At 43.2% G+C, this 27,777-nt stretch overlaps 1 protein-coding gene across 1 annotated transcript in view; it reads left to right on the plus strand.

Annotated features, from left to right (window-relative positions):
• The window catches only part of CAMK1D (calcium/calmodulin dependent protein kinase ID), a 228,886-nt gene that overhangs the window by 602 nt on the left and 200,507 nt on the right, over positions 1-27,777 (plus strand). The window lies entirely within an intron of this gene.

Below are 27,777 nucleotides of genomic sequence, written 5' to 3' on the forward strand. Positions count from 1 at the left end.
GAAATAGAGCCGAGCGTTGGACAGCGGCGTGGAAAGACGGACGGGGCAGGAAAAAAAAAAAAAAAAAAAAGACAAACAAAAGAAAGAAAGAAAAGGAAAAAGAAAAAGAAGAAAGGAAAGAAAAAAAAAGAAAGAAAAAGGAGAAGAAAAAGAAAAAAGGAAAGAAAAAAACCGTGGTTTGAAATAGTCATAGAATGAGGAGATGAGGAAAGGCTTTTCTCGATAGCGCAGCTGTAAATAAATGCGCTCTGACTCGCACGCTGCGCCCCGGCGCCGAGGGCTGCGTCTGTTCGCGGCCAGACGGGCAGAAACCATCGGAGCGGATTGGATGCGTTCTCGCTGCGACGCTGAACTGTTGTTGGGGTTTATTTCTGTTATTTATAGTGGCGGGGCAGAAAGATTAGAAAAACGCTCGAGTTTTTTTTTTTTTTTTCTCCGGCGGCTCAGAATAAACATGCGCAGATGGTGGAAGGGAGCAGGGTGCAGGATGCTGCTTTTTTGGCTGAGAGGAGTTTTCTTTTTGTTACGTTTTCTCTCGCCGAGTGTTGGATTGGCCATTAAAGTTCTGTTGTGTGGGGAACACTCTTCGTTTCTGTGCCCCCCTCGACTTTCATGGCTACTTTGAGTGACTCCAGACTGCGCTCCGTACCCTGCGTGCCGCTTCCAAAGCACAGCTGAAGTTTTGGCTGAAATATTTCAGTTTCTTTCTGCTTCCAAGGGAGGGCTCTCTACAAACGGAGTATTTCTGGTTCCTGGGCTCACTGATTTCCTCCAGCAATCCGTGGGTGAGAACCAGGCTGGTCGCTTGGTGTGGAGGTGGGTCGCCCAGCTGTGCTGTGGTGAGCACATAGCGTAGCGCTTGGGAAAACGCTGCCTTAGCCGATGGCACAAACGTCTGCCCTGAGCTTTGAAGATGCAGAGTGCAGCGCAGGGGCTGAGTGTCGTGGGGTGTTCCTGTCACCTTCACTGAGTTTTGCTGCCAGAATTTCGTGCCGTGAGAGATGTGTCCCTGCGTGTCTCCTTTGGCACGTGGTTCCCTTCTTGAGCAAAAGGGCTTTGGGGTTGAAGGTCTTAGTGCTGGGAAATTCATTCATTCACCCAGAGAAGCTGTGGGTGCCCCATCCCTGGAGGCGCTGAGAGCTGAATTGTTTGGGCCCTGGGCAGCCTGAGCTGGTGGAGGCACCCAGCCCGTGGCAGGGCTTGGAGCTGGGTGGGCTTTGAGGTCCCTTCCAACACAAGCTGTTCTAGGATTCTGTGACAGGACAGTTTGCTACACTTTCCACTATACAACTCCACATTGTTTTCCCACTTGTGTAGAAAAAAGGCCATCAATCAGGGCTAATTCATGCCGCTGAAGAGGTCTAGAAGCAATAAATACTGTGGACTTGGTCCGAATCCCACTGAAGGTGTAGGAGCAGGTGTACGTCCTGAGGGAGGTACAGGTGATTCCAGTTCATAGTTGTGCCTGTTGGGATGGCTGTTGCAAACATGATATGGTAACCACAGCCACTGAGTGCCTCACACTATTAAACACCATCTCAGCATCACAGCCAGGTCAGCCAGCCCCTCACGATAGGAGTTCTTTAATGTGATGTTCTTTAATTTGAGGAGCCAGTCTAGAAAGTTTCAGAGAATCCAAAGAACTGGTCCTGTATAAGGAAAACAGAGCTGTTCTTTTGTGTGTCGTGGGCATGTCAGTTCTGAGTGTGTGTGCACTTTGCAGCCCACACACCGGTCGCCTTCTGGCTGTGCTTCCCGAGCTGCAGAGAGCAGCTGAGGGTCTGAAAGTGGGTGGTGGTTCTGTGCTCCCCCGAGCAGCATGTGTGGTTCTTCCCAGCGCTGCTGCCACTTACCAGGCTGGGAAACTTGTTACAAAATCAGGCCATTTCCATGCAAATCGTTAAAGGACTTCCATCCCCACCAAAACCAATGAAGCTCTGCTCACTGACACCATCAGTGGGTACACGGGAGCTCAAATGATAGGACACATACAGAGTTATTGGTAGGAAAAAAAAAGTAGGAATTCAGTGAAAGTCTAAATACCTTTAGAGCATCTGGGCCCAAACACTTCCCTCTAGCATTATTTAGGAAGAGGGATAAAATCTGCTTTGCTCCCTTCTGCACAGTGATGCTGAACTGTGTCAGACATGCGGCGGTCGATCCATCATTTAATAGGTTTTACAGTAGCACGGATGGGGCTTGGGGCGAGGAGCTGGAGGCTCAGATGAGGGGCATCGGATTGGTGTCATTGCTGTGTTGGGCATCACCCTGCCTCCTTCCATCTCAGGATGCTGGAGTGTAAGAAGCACCCGGAGCAGCAGAGCAGCCCTTTTTCCTGGAACCTCTGCGGCAGTTGGAACTCACTGAGGTGCAATCAGCGACAGTAAAAAGAGAACCCAACCCACCAAACTGGGGGAAAAAGTGAAAGAGAAACTTTGAAAACGTTTTATGTCGAGTGCATTGATTTGTGAGTGTTTAATCGGTGTGTGTACTCTGATAACGGTTTGCTCTCTGAATGGAACCTTTCCTTTGAATAAAAGGTTTTCCCCAGATCTTCAGCATGAGGAGAGATAAGACTGCTGGAATTAGTAAAAAGATCTTAACTTGCTTAATCATGAAATCATTTGTGCTTCAAGGAACCTCTAATGAATACCCAGCTCTCTCCCAGAGCAGCGTTATGGCAGGCATTCATTATTTACATGCCCCCGTAAATCATGTCCGTCCATATTGATACTGAAATAGGCATCCTGAATTGAACATCACCTCCGGGCGTAGGAAAGTGGCCTTTTGCACCCAAAGAATCATTTCTTTCAGTGGCTGAGATCTGGGCTGTGTGCTCTGCTCAGTGCTGATGGCAGGAGGGGTTTCCTGCAGACGTTACCAGCGATGAGTTGGCTCAGGTGGTGCCCAGTTCTGTGGCTGTGGAAGCTGTGGTCCTGATTCTTTGTGTGCAGGTTCAGCATGGGTCACTTCCGAGCAATGGAAACTGAGCTTACAGAACCAGAGAAAGTAACCAGGAAGAAAAATGCAAAGTAAATAAAAGATGAAATCATAGCAGTGGGTCAGATGCTCAGTGGTTACAAATTAGAGTCCCTTCCCAGTCAAGGCAAGTAGATTTGAGGAAAGAAGAGGAACTGATCAGCTGCTTATATTCTTTAATTTCAACAAATTCACCTGCTGTAGCTCAGCTCAATTCCCAGGCCTGCCTGGAGAGGGGGGTTGCTGCCCCAGCCCTTGGGAGGTGTCAAGTTTCACAAGAGCAGGAATCTGATAAGAAGATGAGTGGTCACTGAAATACTGTTTTCTCTCTGTGTTGAACTGATATTGTATGTAAGGCATTTCACAACTAAGATGTTGACGTTTTGAGAAGTAGTATTACTGTTATTTGGTCCGTCTAACTGGATCAACCTCACGTTTCTAATATATGTCACCAGGGCTTAGTGACATTGGAGTTATGATGCAGTTACCTTGCTTAGGAAGGCTCAGCCTTACTAACTCTGGAAATACTGGTGTTGTCCATAACCATGCTACAGCGAAGTCCTTACAGCTTAGTAATGATAACATAGGGAGCTGCGTGGATATAGTCATAAGATAGTAATAGCTGGGTGGGAAGACAAGCACGCTGTGATGATGTCTTCAGTACTTTTCTAAAATATAGTTCAGAGAAAACTGTAGGTGGTTCTGTTTTTTTCAGAGGCTCTACCGTAATGTCTACTGTGGAAGTCCCAGTGTCTCGGGTCTATTCCGTATTCTTACATCACTTGATAAGCTCCTGCTGCTCCCCATGACTCTTGCATGCACCCATAGGTGCTTGTTCCTGATGTGAAGCACAGTCATTCAGTCCTGCTCTCACATCTATTTCCTCTCATTCACATGCACACTGTCACAAACAATTGTGCTCCATCTTCTTTAGTTTTGTCCTTTCACATCGTTCACCATGTGAACGATGAACGATGTGAATCATCGTCCCTGCATAGTCCCACACTGCCATGTAGGCTTCTGTGAGCAGGTCTGCCTCATGGTCCCATCTGCTCTTCATGCTCAGACCTTCATGGGGAACAAGGCCATTGGAGGTGACACGCTGTCCTTTGTCCCTAACTCGGGACAGGCATTCAGCTTTGCAGTCCTGGTGGTAGAGGTTCTCCATGCACTGGAGTTGCTGTGTAGAAGGGAGCTGCTGAGAATACCATTTAGGCTCAAGGTCTGGTTGTCTCCATTCAAAGATCATAGTGCCTGATCTAGCAGTTGGCAACCCTTCTCATGGCAGGGGGTTGTAACTGGATGATCTGTGAGGTCCAACATAAGCCATCTTATGACTGTGATTCTAGGATCTTCCCATCTTATCAGCCAAGTGTCAAAAACCAATTATCGTAATTAATGTCAGTGTATTCGATACAACAAATCATCACTGGCTAGCTCATTAACTTCAGGCATCATGCAAGTTAGTCAATTGTTTTTCTCTTCCATGTTTGGAGATTCTCGGAACTTAAATATCTTGCTATTTGCGCTTTCTCTGGCTCTGTACCTCCTGTGAAGACTGAAGAGTGTTTGTCTGATTTCCATGTCTGTGCTGACATTATGAGCAATTTCTGCCTCTTTTTTATGACACCCCGGTGTGGCAGAAGTGGCTGTGTCAGACTGTTTCATTGTTTTCTCAGTTCAGTATTTTCCTAGTTTATAACTACCTTAAGGAGACGTTTCATGGTGAAAAATATCTTAAGCAGGGAAAATACAGAGTCCCAAAGGGGCTGAGGGAACTGGGATTGTTCAGTCTGGAGAAGAGGAGGCTCAGGGGAGACATTATAGCTCTCCTCAACTGCCTGAAAGGAGGTTGTGGTGAGGTGGGTGTTGGCCTCTGCTCCCAGGTAACAGTGATAGGATGAGAGGTGATGGCCTCAAGTTGCACCAGAGGAGGTTCAGGTTGGATATCGGAAGAAATTTCTTCATAGAAGAGGCAGTGGGGCATTGGCACAGGTTGGCGAGGGAGGTGGTGGAGTCACCGTCCCTTGAGGTGTTCAAGAAAAGGGCAGATTTGGCACTGAGGGACATGATTGGTGGGCATGGTGGGGATGGGTTGACGGTGGGACTGGATGATCATAGTGATCTTTTACAACCTTAGTGATTCTGTGATTCAATTCAACAATGAACAATGCTCTCATCTCCTCCAGGATGAGTTGCTAGGAGAAATCCTTTTGTCATTTGACAGCTCTCAGCCTCTTGCCCAAGGATACAAAGGAGCATGGTTTCATGGTCCTTTCTGATTGTCTAAATCTGTAAATCTGGGAATCTTACCAACAAAAGCTCACAGAGTTCTGGGTAATGAGCGCTAAGAGATGGGTTTATACCTCCAGAAGGAGTGACAGCTGGGATCCAGGTCTGAATGTTTAACTGAATGCTGTGGGACAACTAGGATATTTTGCTTTGTAGAGAATGTAGAGAAAGCAGAAAAAATACTCAGATGACTCCTTTATGCTGGCGTTTTTCTTTTAACTTAAGGAATCCTCACTGCTATCATGCGATATAGTTTTACTATCCAGTGCTCCCGGAGGCATAAAAATTACTAGTCCTGTTATTTGCAACGTGAATTGTAGTATCTTATAATGTAGATTGTTGGTGCCTCTTGAAACATTACAGAAAATAGCAGGTTTGCGCATTCAGCTGGAATTGAACTGGTAGAAAGGAAAGCAAGATGGCCAACTGATTTAAAGGCAGATGGAGAGGGCTGCAGAAAAGTCTGCAGCCGTCAGTGAGAAGGGATTTCTAACTGCTCTCCCAGGGTGCTTCGTGGATGCATTTTGAGTAGTGGATGCTTATTTGGGCAGCGGGGTGGCGTAAGGGTCAATTTCCAAGATTCTGAAATACTCGATAGCTTTCGGGAAGACACACGTCATTTTGGGGCACCCAGTTTGCTGTGTTGTTTGGGTAGGGTTGGAATAGAGTGTTGGAGTTTGTATGTTTGTTGTTGGTTTTTGCACAGTGCTCAGCAGGATGTGGTCCTGGCCTAGCCTGTGTCTAATATGCCGCTTGCTCCAAAAATAATGCCTCTATTTATTTCCATGGAAACTACAACAGATGCAAAGAGCATGACAACACTGTTTGATAAAGCAAATTCTCAGCTACAAAACATTTTTTTTTCAGCATATAAACCATTATTAGCTGATTTGCATGGGTGAGCTGATTGAGATGCTCTTCATTTCATGGTGTGACAGCTGCATATGGCCGTCTGGAACGTGACTTCTCTTTCAGGTTGCTGTTGCTACTGCTGAAACGCACCACCCACCAGCTCACTGTGCTCACATCCACTCCATAAATGTTCTGCAAGCATCAATGAATGCCAGTGGGTGCCATTTTTTCTGCACAGAGGAATTCAGTGACGCACCTTTGCTTTGTCAGCACTTCCATGTCAGATGCCATTTTGTCAGACTGCCCCTCTGCTGCCATCTGTCACATGGCAACAGAATGTAACGGAGTATTTTTGAGAAGGTTCAACCTCTACTGCCATACCACCAACATCCAGCTCTGATGTAATTACCCAACAAAACGAAGTAGGAGGCATTACTTTCAGAGCAGCCCTTGTATTACTGATGCTGGTATTTTTGCTGGCCACTGAGCCAGCTGACATCTGAAACATCAAACAAAGCCAGAGAGACTGGAGACATGGGCTGAACCCAGACCTATGGAATCCCATAGTAATCCTCTATCCCGAGTTTATTCTTCCCAACACAGTCACAACACAGTGGGTGTGAGAGCCTTCTTCTCCACCATCTGGAGGAGCCTGTCTGCTTCCTTCACCCTCCATCTGCTTTAACGCAGGAGATGAAATATCTCCTCCTCCATTTTTCCTTCCTTTTTGCTTCTTTCTTTCACTTCTGCTGTGTCTGACCTCAGTTATTTCTGTTGCCCCTTGCACATGTTTCTGTGTACTGTGTACAGAATATTGGTTGGAGTTATTTAATCCTTTCAAGCATCAAAGGATGCAATTAATATTGAATAAAGTTGTATTGTTTTGGTTTGCCTGACAATAGCAAGCATCTATAATAGGTTCTGAATTTATTGCCAGTAATGGCATTCACTTAAGTGGTGAGTCACTGTTTATATTCATGATAACTTAATAGGACCTAATTTTATAGTCATTTTAGATAGCATGAAAACAAGTTGGGACTAAAAAGGTGCTGTTAGTAAACAGGTAATGAGTGAAAGGAGGGAGAAGAAGTTCCTTGGGGCAGCGATCTTTCATTTTGGTTGGAATTCAAAGCACCTTGCATGTCAGTGGTTTTCTGTAAATAATAATTAAGAACAATAACAATAATTTGCAAACATATGTGTGTGATTGGGCTGTTCTGGAAAGACAAATAGCTCAGCAGTCAGAATATTTCTCATTTATAGCAATCATGCTGCTCCCTGAAACCTTTCTATCAAATCTCAGTGCTGATGTGCTGTTGTGTTATCTGACTTGGCGGTTCCTATAATTTTCCTCTGAGTGCTGTGTCAATCATTTTTTAAAAAGAAAACTATAAATAACAGATTGTGAATAAACTTCTCATGTCCGTTCACTGATGTTTTCATGTTGAAAGCTGTGTGTGGAGTTTTGTGCCAGAATTACTCACCAAACAGATTGTATGAGGTTAAATTAAAATAATGCTTTTTGGCAGATTTTTTCTTGGCTGAATTAAAAAGCTGTTTTATTAAAATATATATATTTTTAACACTGACTTTGCTAAGAGAAAGCTACTGGGATGCACTCTCGGTTCTGCCGTGTGCAGAGCACAGGAATCAGCATCAGGAGGTCCTCTGTAACAATAGGTCCCTGGTTTTGCTTCCCTTTCCCTGGATAATATCATGCACTGTATTTAAAAACACCAACAGCTTTGGACTAATGGACTACTGAACCATGAGGATAGATCCTGAAATACCTTTTTTGAGGTACAAAAGGGGAAGAAGTGAGTGAGAGAAAACAGCTCAGCTTTACTGAGGGTTTATTTTCATTTTTGTTTGTGTTGTCAAACCTTCCCAATTTGAGCTCAACTAAATGGTTTCAGTCCCATTCTGGTTTCCAGGAAGGACAAAAGGAAGGTCTATTTAATGATGAAAATGAAGGTGAGCATTTACCGTAAGCAGCAACAGAGTGAGGCACAGTGGCACCTCTCTCCAAGACCATTTTGCACCCCTTCTGCTTGCCATGGATTATGAACCCAATCCTCTCTCTGATTTAGGCTGAGTATCTGAAGGTAGGTTTTTCAAGCCTGAGTGCCAGAAATTTGGGAGTTACCTCGGGTGCTCAGGTTTCAGAACACAAGCCCTAGAAACCTCATCCATTCATGATGGGAGTGGAGCAAGATTAGGAGAAATGGAAAATGGGGGATCTGAGAGCTCTCCTCTTAGCCTTTGTGCTTCTTTTGGGGAGGGCCAGTGTGGACATCACATGTAAGAAGGATTACCCTCCCCTATTATCAGCAGGGAGTTGTGAAGGTTTGCAGATCTTCCTTGGAGCTTCCATCCAAGGAAGTTCTCCCACCCCTGGAGACATTCAAGGTCAGGCTGGATAGGGCTCTGAGCACCCTGATCTAGCTGCAGGTGTTCCTGTTCGTGGCAGGGAGTTGGATCGGATGACCTTTAAGAGTCTCTTCCAACTCAAATGACTCTGTGATTCTGTGATTCTAACAGTTTCTCAGTCATGGCAGGTGTCATAATTAGGATGATCACCCAGTACCATTCAATGGTGCAGAGCTGTTCTTTGATATTGGTGTATTTTAGCTGAGCAGCATGTTTAAAACCTGATGGAACAGGCTTTTGAGGAATTGGCCCTCCATCTCCCACAGCTGCATGATGGGTCACATACATGGCTGTTTCTTGGGGTAGTACAACATAAATGAGTGGAGTCACTCGTGTTTGATTTGGAAGGTTTGCAAAGACTGAAAAGCCAGGGTATATTTTAGGTTTAGGCACTAACAAGTAAAATATGAGGGTTCAAAAATATCTATACATATATCTTTTTGCTGTGACTTTTATTGGCCTCAGAATAGATCAGACTAGAAATACTACAAACAAGAGTAGAAGAGAGCTCATATCCAGGAGAAGTTAAAATCTAAATAAATAAGAGAAAATGCCAACATGACTTCGCTTTAGATGAGGCACTGTATCGCTTGTAAGATTTGGAGCCAAATGTGAGTCTTAAGCCCAGCCTTATTCAATGGATTATCTTTCTTCTTTCAGCTTCTATCAGCAGAGCTTCTTCATGATGTATTTACTTATGTGTGAATCACCCAGTGGCATCACAAATAATTAGTATTCACTAGCCAAGGTTTGTAGCAGGCATTGAAGATGCACAGCACTGTGTCTGTGCTGCTGGTAGCAGCACGAGCACTTTATTGCTGTGTTGTTTCACAGATGTGTGGAGGAACTGAAGTTTTCTCAGAATTTCAAAGAGCTGCAGAAGACCTGTCTGTTTTGGGGGCAATATGGGATCACAAAAGTGTGTGTGCTGGTTCCTGGCAGTGGCATTTCCCAAGGGTTGCTTGGGCATGTCAGTGATGAGTTGGTGGTTGGACTAGATGATCCTAGTGGTCTTTTCTAACCTTAATTGTTCTATGATTATATGATTCTATTAATTTTTCCATAATTTTTTGCATCTTGTACGTGTCACAGCCCAGCAGGGAGTCAGACACCAAACCCAAACTCATTGCTATGGTCCTGCCATTTCCTTCGTGATGGGGAAGGGCTCAAAAGAGGGAAACTTTTGCATGAAAAACTGCTGAAAAAACAAACAAAACAGAAAAACCCCAGACAACATAGAGTGGGGCAGGGTGAGGAGAGAGGTGCACATAAAGAACTTGCAGCCACATGGGAATCTCCTCTGGGAAATCATGGAATCACAGAATCATTAAGGTTGGAAAAACCACTGTGATCTCATAGTCCAACCGCATCAGCACCACACCCGCTAAACCATGGAAAGGCACAGCCTGGGATCAAATTCATCTGAGAGAGCCTGCAGAAGCATCCCTAAAAAATCTTTCACTGCTACTTGGAGTTGGCTTCGAGTTTTCCTTCTGCTGCTCACTCTTGTCTTCTGTTGCCTCTCAGCGTAAGTAAATCCATACAGTACATGCAGCCATGGATACCTGCAACATTTTGGGAATTTCAGGCACACGGGGGTGCTTGGTGTGTGCTGTCGATGGCAGAAGGAACTGTGAACACATTAAACTCGTTTTGTGCTCCCTACCTTATTGTTTTGAAGAGTATCTGAACAAATTCAAAGGCTGCATCTTTTACTTGAGGACATTTTGCAGCTGGGGCCTGAGATATCGAAAAGACTATTTAAAGCTCTGGGATCATCATGAGCCTCACACCTCTGCCTTAAAGGGATTTCCTGCTGTAGGGTGTTCAAGACACATAATATATTTGAGCGGAAAATCTGACACCATTGAGCTTTTCCATGGGCTGATGATAACTACAAAACCACCACTTTCTCCTCTCATTCCAAGCCATGTGTTCTGATATACTTTTTCTACCATAATTACATGGCAACCTGAATATTGTAGAGCAAACAAGCTCCCCTTCCCAGCACAAATTCCTCTCAAATTTAAAAAAGAACAAGAAAACAAGCACATGAACATATCTCCTAGAAGACTGCTGTACGTGTACAATTTCCTAGGGTGAAAATAGGGAAGTAAATAGCATGCAACAAATTAGTTGAGTTGTTTGACAAGCCATGGGAAGATGCTTAGGTAAAAACATATATGGGATAAAATAATAGTCTGGCTCCTGTTGGCTGAATTATTCAGGCACTGAAGCAAAAGAGGAATAAATCATACAATAATTGAGGAATAAATCATAGAATCATTAAGGTGGAAAGACCACTAAGATCGTCCAGTCCAACCATCAACCCAATGCCACCGTACTCACTAAACCACACCCCTCAGTGCCACATGTGCCCGTTTCTTGAACACCTCCAGGGATGGTGACTCCACCACCTCCCTGGGCAGCCTGTGCCAACGCCTCAGCACTCCTCCTGAGAGGAAATTTTTCCAAATATCAGAACAAGGGAGATTTGTGTTGTCACAGGCTTAACTTATGGATTATGTTTTTTCAGAAGCAGGATGCTGTATATTTAGAAGGGAGGAAAAGTAGAATGAGCTGGAAAAAAGAGCTGAATTGAGTTGAAAAGAAAACACAACAGTGTTCTTAAAAGCGTGCATGTTCAGGGCATACAGGTTGTTAGGAATTGGGCTTGATGATCCTTATGGGTCCCTTCCAACTTGGGATATTCTATGATTCTATGATTCTGCTGCAGGCTGCGGGGAGAATGCTGCTCTTAGGTACATTAGAGTGTATCTGAAGTAATTTAACCTCCTAATTTTCCTGGCAGAAGCTATATAAGTGTAATTTATACCATAGGCATAAATCCTACGTTCTTAAGAGAGACACCTTGAAAAAAAAAATCTTTCAGAGCTTTGTATGCAAGGCTATTGAGTGATTTTTTGTGATGAATCTTGTATTTTATTTGAAAGAAAATCAATTGATGCCAGGCTTCCTGAGTGACAGCTGAGACGGTTTGTACCCAGAAAGCAAACTGGTGCCCTTATGGCACTGCTGAAGGAGAATATCAAGAATATGAGGGCATAATCACTCTGCACGTGAGTGGAGCTGCACTGGGGGAAAGTCAAAAGGGAGAAGTTTAGGGGAAAGCATAGCAATGAGAATTCAGCTATGGATAAATGCCAAGAAAGAGATTTCTAAAATGAGCTAGTTTCAAGTGTAATCGACTCCCATAGACAACTAGCTAAATGTGCTTGTTCATGAGATACATCATTGCAAAAATTTGTAACTGCAAGTTCTTCATAGGGGATAGCTCATACTGTGTGACTGACACTTCATCACTGTCAATCAAGGACCATTAAAATTACCAGCAGCTTCAGCTGTTACACCTCTACGTTGTAGTTATAATGAAGGAGTTGGAGCCTTTTATATACATACAGATAGTGCGATATATATATATATATAAAAACTCTATTTATATAGTGATGTGCAGTGATATATAGTGATATGTAGTGCTAATTTCTTACCGCACATTGTATCGTTTGGCTTCATTAATAAATGGGTAGCAAAGACCTGTGCCATTTGGTGAAAACTGCTTAAGAGCATTGTGGAACACAGTTAATTTATTCTGCAGTCTGAATTTTGCTTCTTATTGGGGGTATATTGAGGTGAAGGCGGGAGGAGACTCATGCCTGCTTATATCTGATGGAGCCCAACTGAAAATTCAGCATGCAAATGTCTGGAGAGGTGTGGATATGTTTGTACTTGGATGCAAACCGGCTTTAGCTGGTTTCTAAGTGCCTGTGTTTGTGGAGTGACTTCTTGACAGACATTTTTGTGACGCTGTATTGTGCCCTTCCATCTACTTATAAGACTTTGGTCCTGCTGCTGGCTCGGTGTTTCTACTCTTGGTCACTAGCCGGTTGCTTTCAGCGATGAAGGGAAGATAATGGCTTTTCCCCACGCTGTTCTGTTTAACAAGACTTTGGAAGTGCTTCCACAGCTGCTCAAATACACTGTGCTTGACCTTGTTTAGCTTGGGATTAGGGAAAGCTCTCAGAGGTGGGAGGTCTTGGCTACATGCTGCCCTATGGTCTTCTGACTCCATTACTGAGGCTCTTCTGGTAGATCCTCTTAAATATTGGAAGAAAAATGCTCACTTTGCCCAGACTTACAACAGGATCTCTGTAGAGTCCCAGCATTCGTGTAGCTCATGGGTATGAGCACAGCCAAGAAAGAAGTGTGCTTGATGGGCCTTCCCTGGTGCCATGGCCACGTCCTACAGGTGCACACAGCATGGCTGAGGGCTTGTTTAGATAATACATCCTTCACGCAGAGAAATGAAAGTGGTGTGTGTAGCAGCTGGAGTCTGTTAGAGCTTTCTGGGTACAAACTTGACCTCAGCATGTGGATGAAATAACAAACACTGCACTTGGTGTTTGCAGGTGTATATCTGTGATGCTGTTCAGCTCTGTGGATGGAGTGGTTGGTGCATCGCTGACCACGTTGAACTCACTCTGCACCACAGCTCTCTCTACAGCATGGTTAGGGGGGGCAAAGTCACATTGGTTAGAAACCCACTAATGCCATTATACACAGAGGGCAGTGAGGCGCTGGCACAGGCTACCCAGAGAAGCTGTGGATGCACCATCCCTGGAGGTGCTCAAGGCCAGGCTGGATGGAGCCCTGGGCAGCCTGAACTGATGGAGGGCAACCAGCCCATGACAGAGGGTTGGAACTGGGTGGGCTTTAAGGTCCCCGCCAGCCCAAACCATTCTATGATTCTCTGATTATGATGGCATTAGTTGCTGTAATCAATTCCCTTTTCTCTATTATTTAAGCCGTATCACTAGTGATGCAACAGTAGCTTCGGAGTTCTGGTACCTCAACACTAAAGGCAAAATACAGAAGAGAGGAAGACTGATAGTAAAAACATTATTTAAAAACAAGCTTTGCCTTTGAAAAATGTCTTCCTAGAGGTCTCTATGTGCATTGGCTTAGCTCTCTGAATAGATCCCCTTGAAGTCAGGGGCTAGCACACAAAAGCACACCAGGCCTGTTTTCTTCTGATTTGCTCTTAAATCATTTGTAGCAGTGCAAAGTGACTGTAAAATTCTGCCTTTGATGTGCACAGCTTGGAGGTTTTCCTCTGGGAGTCCAGAAAGGCCCATATTACTCTGCAGCAAGCTGGAAAGCAGCATTTTATGCTCCTTACACTCAGGTTTCAAAAGGCAATATAAAATTACAAGACCAAGGAGAAGCAAGTTGTGGTTCCAGGCAGGAATAGAAAGGGGCTGTGCCTGTCCCATGGGGCAGTTTGCATCTCCTACCAGCCCAAATGTGATATGAATTTATTTACTGAAATGACAGGAGTCAAAAGAGTCTTCCATAAGGAAGGCAAAGAGGAAGGGGACAAATGCAAAGTACAAGAAGTTTTACTTCTTTTCATTCCATAAGAGCTATAAATCAGCAAAGAAAGGAGATACATTTTTTTCCTGTCTTACGTCATTAAAAAATCATCAACCTCTGCACTGAGATGGTTTGTGAGAGATACTTCACCAGGAACAATATCTAAGTGGACAATAAAAAATTGGTAGATGCCTGGGCTAATCCATGTGTCGGCAGCTGCTGAATTTGACTTAAGAGCTGTAAATGGAATCATAATTTCTTAATGAGATATATGAGAACAAAGGATCACAGTGCTTGGAATAATCTGTCACATCTCCATCAATGCTGCTTAAGCAATTATGTAGTTTGTTCAATGGTTTGACAAGGTAACACGACAAAATCAATTTACAAAGCAGATTAAATATAAATATGCAGTGTTTTTTTTTTTTTTTTCCCCAGGAAAGTCATTCTCAAAGCTTTATGTTTTTTATCTTATCAATTCCTGCCCAGTCATCTGCTTTCAGGAGTGCTGGGATGAAGTCCTGCATGGCTCGCAGTGACATTCACCAGATCATTTGTCACTTACCCACCTCCAGCCTAATGATACTGTCGTCTGGGCCATGGTAAAAATGAATGATGCATTGCTTCAATATACAGTGTGAGTACGCTTTTCACTCAGTGCTAAGGCTGTATTTTTCCAGGGTCCTTAAAGCAGCCTGGCTCTCAGCCCTTATTAACGCTTAATGTAAATCTTTCTGAATATTTTATTTGTTTGGCAGCAAAAGCAGCAGACACTTGGTGTGAGTTCCCTAGGAGCTAAAGAAGTGTAGTACACCAAAGTGATATGATAGTCTGTTTTAATACCAGGCCTTCATCACGTTGCAGAAAATGGGGTCTGAGACAGACCTATTTCTGTTCATAGCCATGAGTACCTGCAGAAAACCACTTCTAAGAACAGGTAGTAGGGGCTGGGACATGAAAAGCCATTGTCAGCAGGAGAATGGGGTGGCTGCTGTGAGTGCTGGCTGTGTTCAGGTGCTGTAGAAAGGCAGTGTGGGGGAAGCCAGGCTGGGAGAGCATTAATAAAATGAAGGATTATGCTTTCTGGACTGTCAGCTCAGCACTTCTGTCAGAATTGAAAAGATTAGGAGGGAGGGAGAAGCACTGTGATATAGCATTGTTCAAGAAGCATGTAGATGCGGTACTGAGGGATGTGGTTTAGTGCGCAATATTGGTGGCACCTGGACGGTTGGATTTGATGATCTTAGAGGTCTTCTCCAACCATAATGATGCTATGATTCTATGATCCAGACTCGTTCTGTTCAGTGCCAGGACAAGAGGCAATGGGCACAAACTGGAACACAGGAAGTTCCCTCTGAACACCAGGAAGCATTTCTGTGCTTGCAGGTGCCAGAGCACTGGTGGAGGTTGCCCAAAGAGGTTGTGGAGTCTCCTCCTGGTGCCACCTGGACGTGGTCCTGGGCACCCAGCTCTGGGTGTCCCTGCTTGAGCAGGGCTTGGGTCGGATGGACCCGGAGGTCCTTGCCAACCCCAATTCCTTTGTGACTCCTTGAGTTTGTGTTTTGCTGATAAATGGGTGTTGAATACAACCGGCTTCTTTCAGATCATCTGAGCCTCCAGTCTGTACGTGTTTTCTGATCTTACCCTTACTGAAGTCTCTGCCCTTCAGTGAGCTCAGGTAGTATAGTGCAATGAAACTGACACATAAAATTTTTTTTTTTTCCCCATACAAAACTTTTGCAACTCTCATCTTCTCCATGGGGAACTTAAGGATGTCGGATTTCTTTTCCCCATACAAATAACTTTGGAATATCCTCTGTCCATATGTGTTTTATAGTGTTTACAAGATGCTATCGATGTATCTGGCTGCATAGCTCATTATACCTCTAACTTTGAATGTCACCAAGTTCTCACCTGAGATGTTGTAATCAGCTTTTAGTGAAAGGCAAATGCGTTTCTTTTTATTTCAGGCAAGGTGACAAAGCTTCCCAGCAGCCTTTTAAATATATCAGAGGATCATGTTATGGAAGAAGAGAGTATTTCTTAACTTATCATTACCATATGATTCCCTTTACTACAATTTCTGTGCAAATCACAGTCCTTAAAAAATCTGTGATACCAAAAATTCTTACATGCTTATATTTTTGCTATATTTATTCATAACATATGGTCTTCCAGTATCTAAATACTCAGTTTCTGCTCAACATTTTGTATTTTCCAATGACTGCTGAAGAATCTGAATATGTACGGTATTTCCTTCTGTATTATTCGTGTTGCTGCAGCTCCTCACTCTTTATCTGTGGTTTGTTGGCTAACCATCAGATACTTATGGCTTCATTAACAAACAGATGTACAGGTCTACTCTTTGTTTTTGTAATTGCACTTTTGACATATTGTAAATGTCCTTAATTGATTTTGTGCAGGATAATGCCATCTGCTGGCATCTGTTTCTGCTGTGGCTCTTGCTGAATACTTAAGTGTATTGCGGTCTGTAAGGACAAATTAGATTTTCAGCACAGTACTATGTCATTTTTTCCCCTTAAATAAATGAAAGTAGAGTTTAAACATTGTAAGATCAGATATCTATGTATTTTAATATTTATATAAATATAATCTATTCCAAAAGGTGCTTCAGGAAAAACTGAGCCCTGTGACCATGTTGATTTCTCTTAATTTATTGTTGGCATACCTACAAACATGTCAGAGCTCCCAGACAGGGAAAAAAGCAGCCTTTGAGTTTATATTTGGCTGCTCTTGATCATAGAGGGATGTGGAATAAACTTTATGTCTTCTTGAAGCCTTGACACAAATCTCTGTCTAATGAACAATTAAATCATCTTTATACATCACTTACTGTAACAGTAAGGTTGATGGATTTCCGGTCAGCTTTTAACCTAGCTGAGAGTATTCTGATATGAACCTTTTGACAGAAAAAGCAATATTGGGCAGACACAGGATTAAATGTCTTGAGGATGCAAGCAGGAAAGTCATAGAATCATAGAATTTGTTAAGATTGGAAAAGACTACTAATATCATCTAATCCAACCATCCACCTACCACCAATATTGTCCACTAAACCATGTCCTAACGTACCACATCTACACAGTTCTTGAATACCTCCAGGGACAGTGATTTCACCACCTCTTCAAGCCTGTAGCATTGCCTGGGGTTGTTGTGACCAAACAGCAGGACTCCGTACTTGATCTTGTTGGACTTCATCCCATTGGCTTTAGCCAATGTGTACTATCTCCTGAGAGTCCAGATGAAAGGCCTGCTTTTAGTGTAGACAATGGTTGTCTTGAGTTTAGCTGTCCATTCTTGGGCCTTTTTATTAGATGGCATCAGCATTTGTGGTAGATCTTATTACAGCTGCCATCTCCATGTCTGAACTCTGAAATGCAATAGAAATTTTCTTTCTTGATGCATTCTGTCTTGGGTCATGGGAAGTGCAGACAAGCATCAAAAAGTATCTAGGCTGGGATTTATGTGTAGAGGCCTAACTCTGCTACCAATAAAGATAATGAGGGTTGGCCATTGATGTCAACGAGACAGTGCTAAACAAACTTGGAGACTCCTGAGAAGCCATTCCCTCTCTCTGCACCACTCGTGGCAGTAACGGAGAGAAAGTGGAGTCATGCAAGGAAATGAGAGTCCTTCAAATATTATCAAAGACAGAGAGATGTCTGTGCAGTGTTAGAAGTGGCTCACCAGTCTGAAATACCTGGTGTCCCAGCAGGGATGGATTCTCCTTGACCTGGATTGTCTTTGTGATGCTTCATATGGAAAGATTTAAGAGAAAACTTAAATATGTGGTTCTTCCTGGCCATGCACATGTATTAGAGCTCATGATAGTAACTGCAAAAACACAGGTTCTCCTTTTACTTTGCCAACCAATTCTTTTTGACTCAGCATCCCTGATGTCCCACCATACTGACACCACCATATTGGTACCCGCAGATGGTCAAAATTCAGGAATTTGGTTTTTAAAGTCATAAGCTTTGGTGATGATGTGGGCTAGCAGTAGAGGCATTTATTGGGTGAAAGAGCACAAGACAATCGTAGAGTCATAGAATCATTAAGGTTGGAAAGGCCACTAAGATTGTCTAGTCCAACCATCAATAATTATTCAGAAGACTTGGATTTCATTTCTGACTGTGAGACTGGGCTTTTTTATGTCCTTGGAAAAGCTGCAGCATCTCTCTAGCCTGGTATTTCAGTCTGCCAAGCAGTCACCAACCTGTTTTAACTCACTCTGAGATCTAACTGATTAAAGCTTGCTGTGTGAAATGCTCAAAATGTACTATGCAAGGTGTTGTTTTTGTTATGGTAATATGGTATGAATCTCCTCCATTGTCCTAAGTTATATTTGAGTGTGTCAGAACTCGGCTGTAATGCTGGCATTTTGCAGATGATGCTTTTTGTTGGACATGCAAGAACCCGCTCCCTTTCCTAAAAATACCACTGACAACCTCTTTTTAAAAACACTAGAAATGGGACAAAAGAGAAAGCCCTACTGAAATGCATTTCATTTTCCGAGACTTTTGTAATTTCTCAGTGCACTGGAATTCTGGCAGGGTACAAAACATTCCAGAAATGTCTCTTAGCTCCCAAATCTCTCCTGCTGATGGGTTTTGCAGCAGAGATTTGCTGGCAGATGGACAATGGGGAGATGATCGGAAGTAGCTATAAAGTTGTGAGTAATTTTTCCCCTCCTGTGCAAGCCAGGTTGTAAGTGGGAGAAAAAGAAAATGAGGGTGGTTTTCTCATCATGCTGCCAACAGAATGGGATTTGCAAAGCAGTGGGTAAAGGTTTGTGCTGCCCTGGAGAGTCCTTCAGTGATAAGACAATGTACTCTTGTCTTGAAGATACGTTAGTATCACAACAGATCTGTTAGTTATCTGTTCATTATGTTTTTTCATGTCTAGCAATTGTTGTATCCCTTGAAAAATCACTTCAGTAGCTGAAGTCAACACGGTGAGTCGCCATGGTGACCCTGAAAGCTTTTTGGAACACCTTCAAAGAACTACTAAAGCAATTGGAGTAATGTCTTCATTTCCATGTCTTTGGGGGGGAAAAATTGGTACCTGCAAGATGTAGCAGGAGTATAATTGTGTTTCCAGTCATTGCAGCACTACTGCTTTAAAAAAGCCTTTTTGTAGGCAGAGTGCATTCAGTTTTGTCTCTGATTCTAGATGCAGGTAAAGTTAGTGCATAAATTGGAAAGCAGGCTTTCATTTCAGCAGCATGATTTAGATCTGCTGATGAAGCCTGCCACTGTAAAGCTTTTGGCGCTTGTCAGAAAAATCTCCAAGTCTAAACAGTTTTATTATGCAAAGTTATATAGTGGGAAGGTTAAACACTGTCTTTTTCCACTTTGAAGAGCAGTGCTAGCTGATAGATGTCCTGTCAGATTTCCCATAAGCTTGCAGGGAAGCTGAAGAGCTGTAGGTCTCAGCCTTCATCCTATAGCTGCTGTAAGCAAGCAGCCCTCTGGGAGAAGGATGCTCAGCTGAGCCATGGGAAGGAGACCAGTCATGTTCAAGAAGCTATGTGAGTGTTATTAAGTAATGCATTGAACAAGGATTGAGTGAGCAAACCTCTGATAGCTTCCGGAATTTCCAATAGTCATCTCTTTTCATTCATAGAACCAGAGAATCATAAAATCATTTGAGTCGGAAGGGACCCCTCAAGGTCATCTGGTCCAGCTCTCCTGCAGTGAACAGGGGCATCTACAGCTAGACCAGGCTGCTCAGGGCAAGATGAATTCAGATTGTGTTAGTACAGCTTTTTACTTTTTACAGAGCACTTCCACTGCTGCACTAGCAGTGACCGCTCTTTCACAGAGTGTGGAGGTGTTCTAGAAGTGAATATTTCCTTAGAGATTTGAGGTTACAGTTCACTAAAACATTTGTTAGAACTTCACCCTGCTTAGCACATGATTAATTTGCTTATGCATACTGCCAGGGATGCTTATCCCCAGGCAAATGCTGAAGTCTTATTAAAGGTGTGAAGTCAAAGGAACTTCAGCAGGAGCCAAAATATTAAGCACTTAATTGCTTTTCTGATAGGTCTGGACTGCTGAAAGGTCCATAGGAGGACCAAGAGTCCCCTGAGTGGCTGTTCTCTGTATTTCTCTACATTTCTTAATAACAGGAGGGACCGGGTTCATAATCCCCCTTGGAGCTCATCACAGCAGCTGAAAAAGCTTTGGAAGATGGGAGCCATGAACCAGACCTCACCTTGCAGCCTGAGCCATAGGGATGGTGTTGCAGAAGCAGCTGTTGGGATTGCAGAGGGTACATCTGCACCCACTCAGCACTGAGCCACAACCAGCATGAACCAGAGCCCTTTTACGTCATTTTATACAACATCACTACAGAAGTATCTTGGCAGAGTGAGAGGGGAAAAAATATTTAGCTTAGCCTGCTGTTGAAATACCATGAATACTTTTCTTGATGGCATAGAAATCACTATAAGGGAATGCTAACCTTTATGAAATGCCCTTTAAAATGCAGTAAAAAAAAAACCTCATCATATTAACAGGTTCCTATTTAATGATGCAATCCTTTAAAAATAAAATAAACTCTGAGAGCTCGGAAATATAACTTTCCTTCAACACATGCAGAAGAAATGCATTGTTTCTTATTTTTGGAGAGCTTTAGCTTTTCTGAGGACTATTGCAGAAAGAATAACCCAAGGCAATGAACTGGGCCTCAAACAAGAATGTTTTCTTGCATGTAATTTGGGTTTGCTCTCAGATGAGTGTGCTTTAGAAGAAATATGTAAAACTTAGTGTTCTTCCAAAATCTCAGGGAAATATGGGAAAGGACACATTATTTCTTCACCTTACATGCCACAGCATCTGCAGAAACCAAGATAGGACGAGAGGTAATGGCCTTAAGCTGTGCTAGGGGAGGTTCAGGCTGTATATTAGGAAAAAATTCTTAGGAGTGGTGAGGCATTGGCACAGGCTGCCCAGGGAGGTGGTGGAGTCATCGTTCTTGGAGGTGTGCAAGAAACATGTAGATGTGGCACTGAGGATCATAGTCCAGAGCAGTCACAGGCATGGGTTGATGATTCGACTAGATTTTGGTCTTTCCAACCGTAATGATTTTATAAATCCATGACTCTTTTTGAGACTAATGTGCTGTTCACTAGGAATTACTACAGTTTTAAAGGCAACAAAGAGGCTGGGTGAGATTCACTGCACTGATAAATATTGGGAGTAGTTGTCTAAATTCAGTGCCTTTTGAGATGTCCTAGGGTATCTGAAACAGCCACATGACAACTGGATGTGCTGGAGATGGGTAGCCTGCAGGAGCTGAAAGTTGAGAGGGATAGCAGAGAGAGTCTGAAATGGCATTAAATGGCATATGGGTATGTTGTAACTACAGGCTGCTCAGTAGCACTGCTGAATACTGACATTTGAGTCCCAGGATGAATGGAGAAGTAGAGTCCTGCATGACTAAGGGGACTGGTGGGAACACCATATGGATCACCTGAAACCAGTCCAAGTTTAATTGTAGAATCATAGAATCATGAAGGTTGGAAAAGAGCACTAAGATCATCCAGTCCTACCATCAACCCATCCCCACCATGCCCACTAAACCGTGTCCGCCAGTGCAACCTCTACCCTTTTCTTGAACACTTCCAGGGAACTTCAGGCAGACCATCATTGCATCACTGTGTGGGAGAGCTGATGTGCTGGTTTGATGAGGTGTGAGCTGGGCAAAGACTGTTTGTAATACAAAAAGTGCTCTAAAATTTATTTATTGTGTCTTCATGGTCTCACAGGTGAGAGCAAACATTTAATAGTCTTGGTGCTCAGCTGCAGGTGATTAACTCATCTGAAATTAGGCCAAAGGTACCTCCAATTGGGACACCAGAATCAACAGCCAGATTGAAAATGTAGGTTATATGATTTTTCTGTATTCACCCATGAGAAAACTGTTTGACTTTCACGTTTCTGAACTTGCAGTGTATTGCTGGGACTACTGCTAGTCAAGTAAGTTAATGCTAGTTTGGCTTGTAGGATCAGGTCCTTTCTATGAACTACACCCATCTGTCTGGGAGAATGACACGTATGGCAGCTTATTCTTTCTCAGTGGGACTCAGGTCTTTTACTGTCCACAGTTCTGTTGGAATTACAAAACTTTATATCTTTCCTGAAAGACTGCTATAGTGTGTCAGTCAGTAATGTGCAATCAGGTAGATAAAAGGACCAGAAGAATAATAATTAACAATTCAGTATGTAAGTAAGTTCTTCTGTTAAATAATACTGACAAAAGTAAAAGTGATTTTGGTTGGATCCATTTTTATGCTCTTCTCCTTCTCAGTTCACTTGCCAGATTTCCAGTTATCTCTGGAAAATTAATACAATCTTCTTCAGTCCTCTGAGGGTGGTGGTAGAACAATTTTCTCTTCCTGGCCTTGGTACAAAGCAGGCATTTCTTTGATGTTGGCCATTTTCAGATAAGCTCTTGCATAGAAGAAGTAAAACCACACACACACCCTCACTAGCATCACTTCATCTGTTTTCCTGAAAAACCTCGTGCTTTAGAATTTCATCCCTGGTTTGTGCTCATTAGGAAGCCTCTGCAAAAGCAGCATCCACAATCATTAAACGTTAACTCTACCTTCACTTGAAAATAGCTGCCATCATTACTTTTTGCAGTTTTGAGTTGTTGTTTTTTGTTTGTGTATCCTGCTTATAGTCTCTTAGCACACCTGCCAGCTCTTTATCTCAGTTGATATTTGCACTGAAAGGAGACTTGGATCTTGTTGTTTCATGTCAGTGTGGACAATCTGCTGAAAATTACTTCTTGGTCATTACGTTGAAAGCCAGGATTTCTTTGCTCCACGTTTAGTGGTTGGTGGAAGGGGCTGATGCCCCACTGGCTTTCATAGAACTACAGAATGGCTGAGTTTGGAAGGGACTTTTGAGTCCATCTGACCCAGCCACTGCTCAACCAGGGACACCCAGAGCAGGGTGCCCAGGACCATGTCCAGGTGGCTTTTGGAGATCTCCAAGGAGGAGATTCTGCAGCGTCTCTGGGCAACTTGTTCTGGTGCTTCATCATGTCTTCTGCTCCCCTGTCCAAGTGGGAAAATTGTCTTTGATTCTGGGGAACTTGCACCCCACAGAGTGAAATCAGACTGTGTACCCCTCTGAATCTGCAGTAGTTACTGTGAATAGCATGGGAACAAGATGGGATCTATGGTATCCTCTGCATGACAGCCCTCAAAAAATACAATTTGAGTAGTTTTCACCATCCACCAGTGGCAGCCTCTCTCTGCGTTTTGTGTTTCCTTCCCACATGAGCATTTTGAGCTCTCAGGTTCAGGGGCCAGCACTTCTGTGGTGATTTGTTGTGTGGGCAAAAAAGTGTGGGGTCATTTCAGCTTCGTCCCTCTTGCTTCCCCTTGACCAGAAGGTGAATCTCATTTTTAATGATTCTAATTCAACATGTCCTGCAAAAGGAGAAGCACTAATGGAAATAAATATTTGCTTTACAACTAAGTAAATGAAGAGAGATGCTGATGGCTCCAACCAACTCCATTCTCTCCCTGAAAGGCCTTACGCAGACCCTGTGTAACACATTAAAATGCTGCTATTTCCATTTGGGACATGTGTATCTGGAATATCCTCTGCACCTGGGTTGGGATGGATTTACTACTCTTGTCTGGAGTTGGGATTGTACACACTGCATGAAATTGTACATTGGCTTTTATGAATGCGCGTGAGCAGTGTGTATGGAGTTCCTGCTGACCAAGACTTCTGAGATTTTGGATGTCCCGAAAGTCTTGCACACATTGCCAATTCTCTCGTTGTACTTACACAAAATTTCCAGACGGAAAAGATCTCTGCAGGGAAACTCAGAGAGACAATAACCTAAAATTAGAGCTGTGCACAATGGATTTGGGCAGGGTAGGTAGGCCAGACTCCCCCAAATGGGACTTTTGTTTTAGTCTGGATAAAAACTGTTTTTGAAGCAAAATATTTAATTGGCTTGTTAAATCTTTTTTTCAACCTTCTTGAATACTGCAAAATGTAAATGTTTCTTATAAAAATGAGACTTTTTTTCCCCCAAACTGAAACTAATATGTAATTAGTTCTGATGTCCTCCAAACTATATGGTCTAATGAATGTAATATTCGTTACAGTAATTTTTTACAGCACAACTGTTTTGCATGTCAGTTTTTCTATCTGGTAGCTGAGGATAAAGAAAGGGATATTCATGTTTCCAAAACTGCTTTGGAATTCACTTTAAAAATCCTTGGCAAGTGCTGCTATTGACTGCAAGGAGGAATTGTGCAGAAGAGGTGCCTCTGCCTTGCCACAATTTGATTGTCATTTGTGTTAAGTTTCCATTTACAGGTAACTTGCAGAGGGCCAACAGATAATTAGAAGATTGTTTGTAATAATAAATAAGAGAGCCAGGCAGGAATTATACAAATACAGTGCTCACAGCAGCTGGCTATAACTATCCATAACACCTCCTATACATGCATGCGTTGTCATTGCTAAGACCTCTGCCAGATGTGTTGGCCAACTCTCCCATTTCATCTTAGCCATTTCATAGAATATAATCATAGAATGGTTTGGGTTGAAAGGGACCTTTAAGGTCATCTAGTTCCAACCCTCATAATTGCAGAAATCAGAGTTTGGCCTTTGCCCATGTCTTCAGTTTATTCTTTGCTCTACTCTTTCATCCTAAACTATTCAGAGATTTGCTTTTTCATGCTGTGCTCCCAGCTCTTAGTTTTCTGGGTAGTCTGATCTCTTGTATCCCCCGCGAGAGTGACTCTACAATGTGATTCCATATGGGCAAGGATACACACGGCCAGGCATAAAGGGGAAAATTTACTCTCTTGCCTATAACTAAAGCTACAGCTTGGGTAGGTTTGAAATCCAGACTGCAGCTTTTTGCTGGCCATCTCCCTCAGTTGGCTGGGCTGCCTCTTCAAAAGATGATGATGCAAAAAGACACAAAGGACCTTGGGCTGCTCCAGAACGCTTTTATTCCCCAGTCAGTGGTGCTTCCTTCACCCATGACGCCCACTCACCCATGACGCCCACTCACCCATGACGCCCACTCACCCATGACGCCCACTCACCCATGACGCCCACTCACCCATGACGCCCAAGCTTTGCATAAGCATCCCCAATCTACTACTCCAAGAGCACTGAGATCCCAACATGAGGTATAATCCTCCCCTTCCAGAGATCAGTAGTGTTTGATTACCATCGTGCAGACCCCTGGAGGAACACCCAGGACATTGCCATACAGACCCCTCCCAAAGGAAGGAAAAGTGTCTAAGAGTTGCTTTCAGGCTTGTGAGAGCTAAAGATAAAAGGGTGAAAATTCACAGTGGAAAATGAATGGGTGATTAAGGGCCGTCTGTTACCCATCGTTTCCTCCAGTGATAAGCAGTGAGTGGGCTGAGTGGGGCAGAAATGGAGGAAGAAATGAGAGGTGGCATAGGAGCCAGAGCTGGAACTGTGACTTTGTTGCATTTTCTTTCTTGGTTGCTTAATGCTTGTGGCTGTGTTTATATGAGCTCAGTTTTAGGGATTTAGCATGTTTTGGAAGCTACTTGTTATGAATGCAACTTATCAACGTCATGTTTTCCCGTTTCTGTGGGATGCAGACGTCAGCAGGGGAGCTTTATGTCAAGGGGCTCATTCAAATTAATGGAACTATCTGGTTGCAAATCTTTCTGGAAAGTCCTTTTTGTCAACAATACAAACACATTTAGCTAGGCAGGCTCACTTTGGTACTTTTTAAGTACCAGATCTGGGTGTGTCCCAAGGAATTTTAATCTCCCATTTAATTCAGCAGGGATTTTGTGAGCCAGGAAGCATGTGCACACTGCCCTGGGTGCTTGGTGGAAGCATGACTGCATTTGGGTCAGGTAAGGATGGCCAAGATGGGATAAGGGAGTTCCGTGTTGAGTCTGGCTAGAGAACACCCCTGAGGAGTGGTGAGCTGTGTACCACCAAGCTTCCAGCTACACCACAGCCAAAATCTGCTCTCCATTTGGCTATTTTCCAAAACAGCACCTAATCTCACTGTGGCTTATTGACTTTAATTGAATTTATTATTATAATTTTTACAATGGTGTAAGTGAGAGCAGAGTTTGGCCAGTCGCCACTGAAGTGCTGCCCTGGCAAACAGAAACAGTGAAATAAGGAGTGCAGAAGTAAACCCAAAATAGGGTGGCTTCAAGTTCTGTGATACCCAACCCCACTGAGATGGTCCCAGGTTTCTCATTTTCCACGATCACTGGAAGCGAGCCACCCCTATTCCCATCACAGAACAGGCTCAGCATGTGTAAAAATGAAGAGCACGGGGCCTTATTACCACTCCTCATTCTTTTCATACCGATTATTTCACCATCCGGAGCCATGCATTTTGAGTTGATAAGATGTACTGCCTTGCCAAGTGCTCCTTGATGAGACACATGTCTCTTCTGCCCAAGATGACAAAGACCAAATCAGAACGAATGGGAAAAGCTGTCATTTCCATGCAGAAAGCCAAAGCATGATGGCTGGCTTGGGATGACATGGTGACTTGAGCAGCAGAGGCAGCAGCTGGGGCTTTAACAAGAGCAGTAGCTGTGGACTTTTCTAAGAAAGATTTTCTCCCTTGTGCCATCCTCCTAAATTTGCTCTTTTAAACAGAAATTAAAGATGTTTAAAGATGTAATGAAGTATGAAGCTGTGTGTTTAGCTGTAGTGGGAAACTGCGTATGTATGCATGAACAAGTGATAAGAGAAGGGCTAGGTGAGGACTTGACCATGTCAACACAATTTCCTAATGACTTCTGTTGCTCTTTATGTACTAATTTGATTGCTAATGCAGTGTCAATAGCACTGTCTCTCCTCTTCCCTTGCTCCCAACTGTGACCTCCACCAAATGCTGTGGAGGGGGACATAAAGAACAGATGTGCGTTATGATCCCCGCACAACATACTTAATTATGTACCCTTTTTGATTTCTCATGCTTCAAAGACTAGCTTATGCTCTGAATGTGACCTTCAGTATGCATCCAAAAAATGTTTACTCATTAGCTATAACTGTTTAGTCTTATTATCAGTATAAATGCGCAGTAATATCATACAGCACTATCAAGTTGGACATATAATTAATTAGCTCATGCCTTATATCTGATTGGATGAGTTTTAATCCAGCAGATGCTTTTAGCTGATCAGTGTTTTCCACTTGTATATGGTCTCTTGCTGCGAGTAGAAATGTGTTTGTACTCACTGAACATATTGTAGTTCATGCATACACAGCATGTGCAAGAAGGATGTGCTTTTTGGGAGCGTGGTATATGGAAAACAAGGGAAGGCACCTGTACGAGTGGGCATTGGCTGCTTTCTGGGTTGTGTTTAACTGGTAGCCCTGCACTTGGAAGAAATTTCCTTCATTTGGCACTATCTGCTCTTCAGTACTGTTCCAATTTGTTTTCAACACAGCCTGAATATAATTGAATGGCCTCTTTTATTTCTATGTTAAAAAATGTCTGGTTTACATGTCTCCTGAGGATTAGGCAGTGAATTAAAAGCAAGTGGTTTTAGAGAATCACAAATAAAGCTTTAACTTCCCTCCCCACTGAAACCAATGAATGATTCTCTAAATAAACAGATATGTTCCTCTATATATTGGACTGGAATGAGACGAGAGTCTTTTCCTCAGCTGGCTCGCTCCTGAGTGGGTACATGAGTTATTGGATATTTGCAGCCATGGAGTTCATCCCCTTTTGTGATGGGGAGCTGCTGAATTACTTCACACATGGCTCATCTGGTCATCTGGGTTGGTTTTATCT

Source organism: Numida meleagris, chromosome 1 (assembly GCF_002078875.1).
Source record: "Numida meleagris isolate 19003 breed g44 Domestic line chromosome 1, NumMel1.0, whole genome shotgun sequence".
NCBI lineage: Eukaryota > Metazoa > Chordata > Aves > Galliformes > Numididae > Numida > Numida meleagris.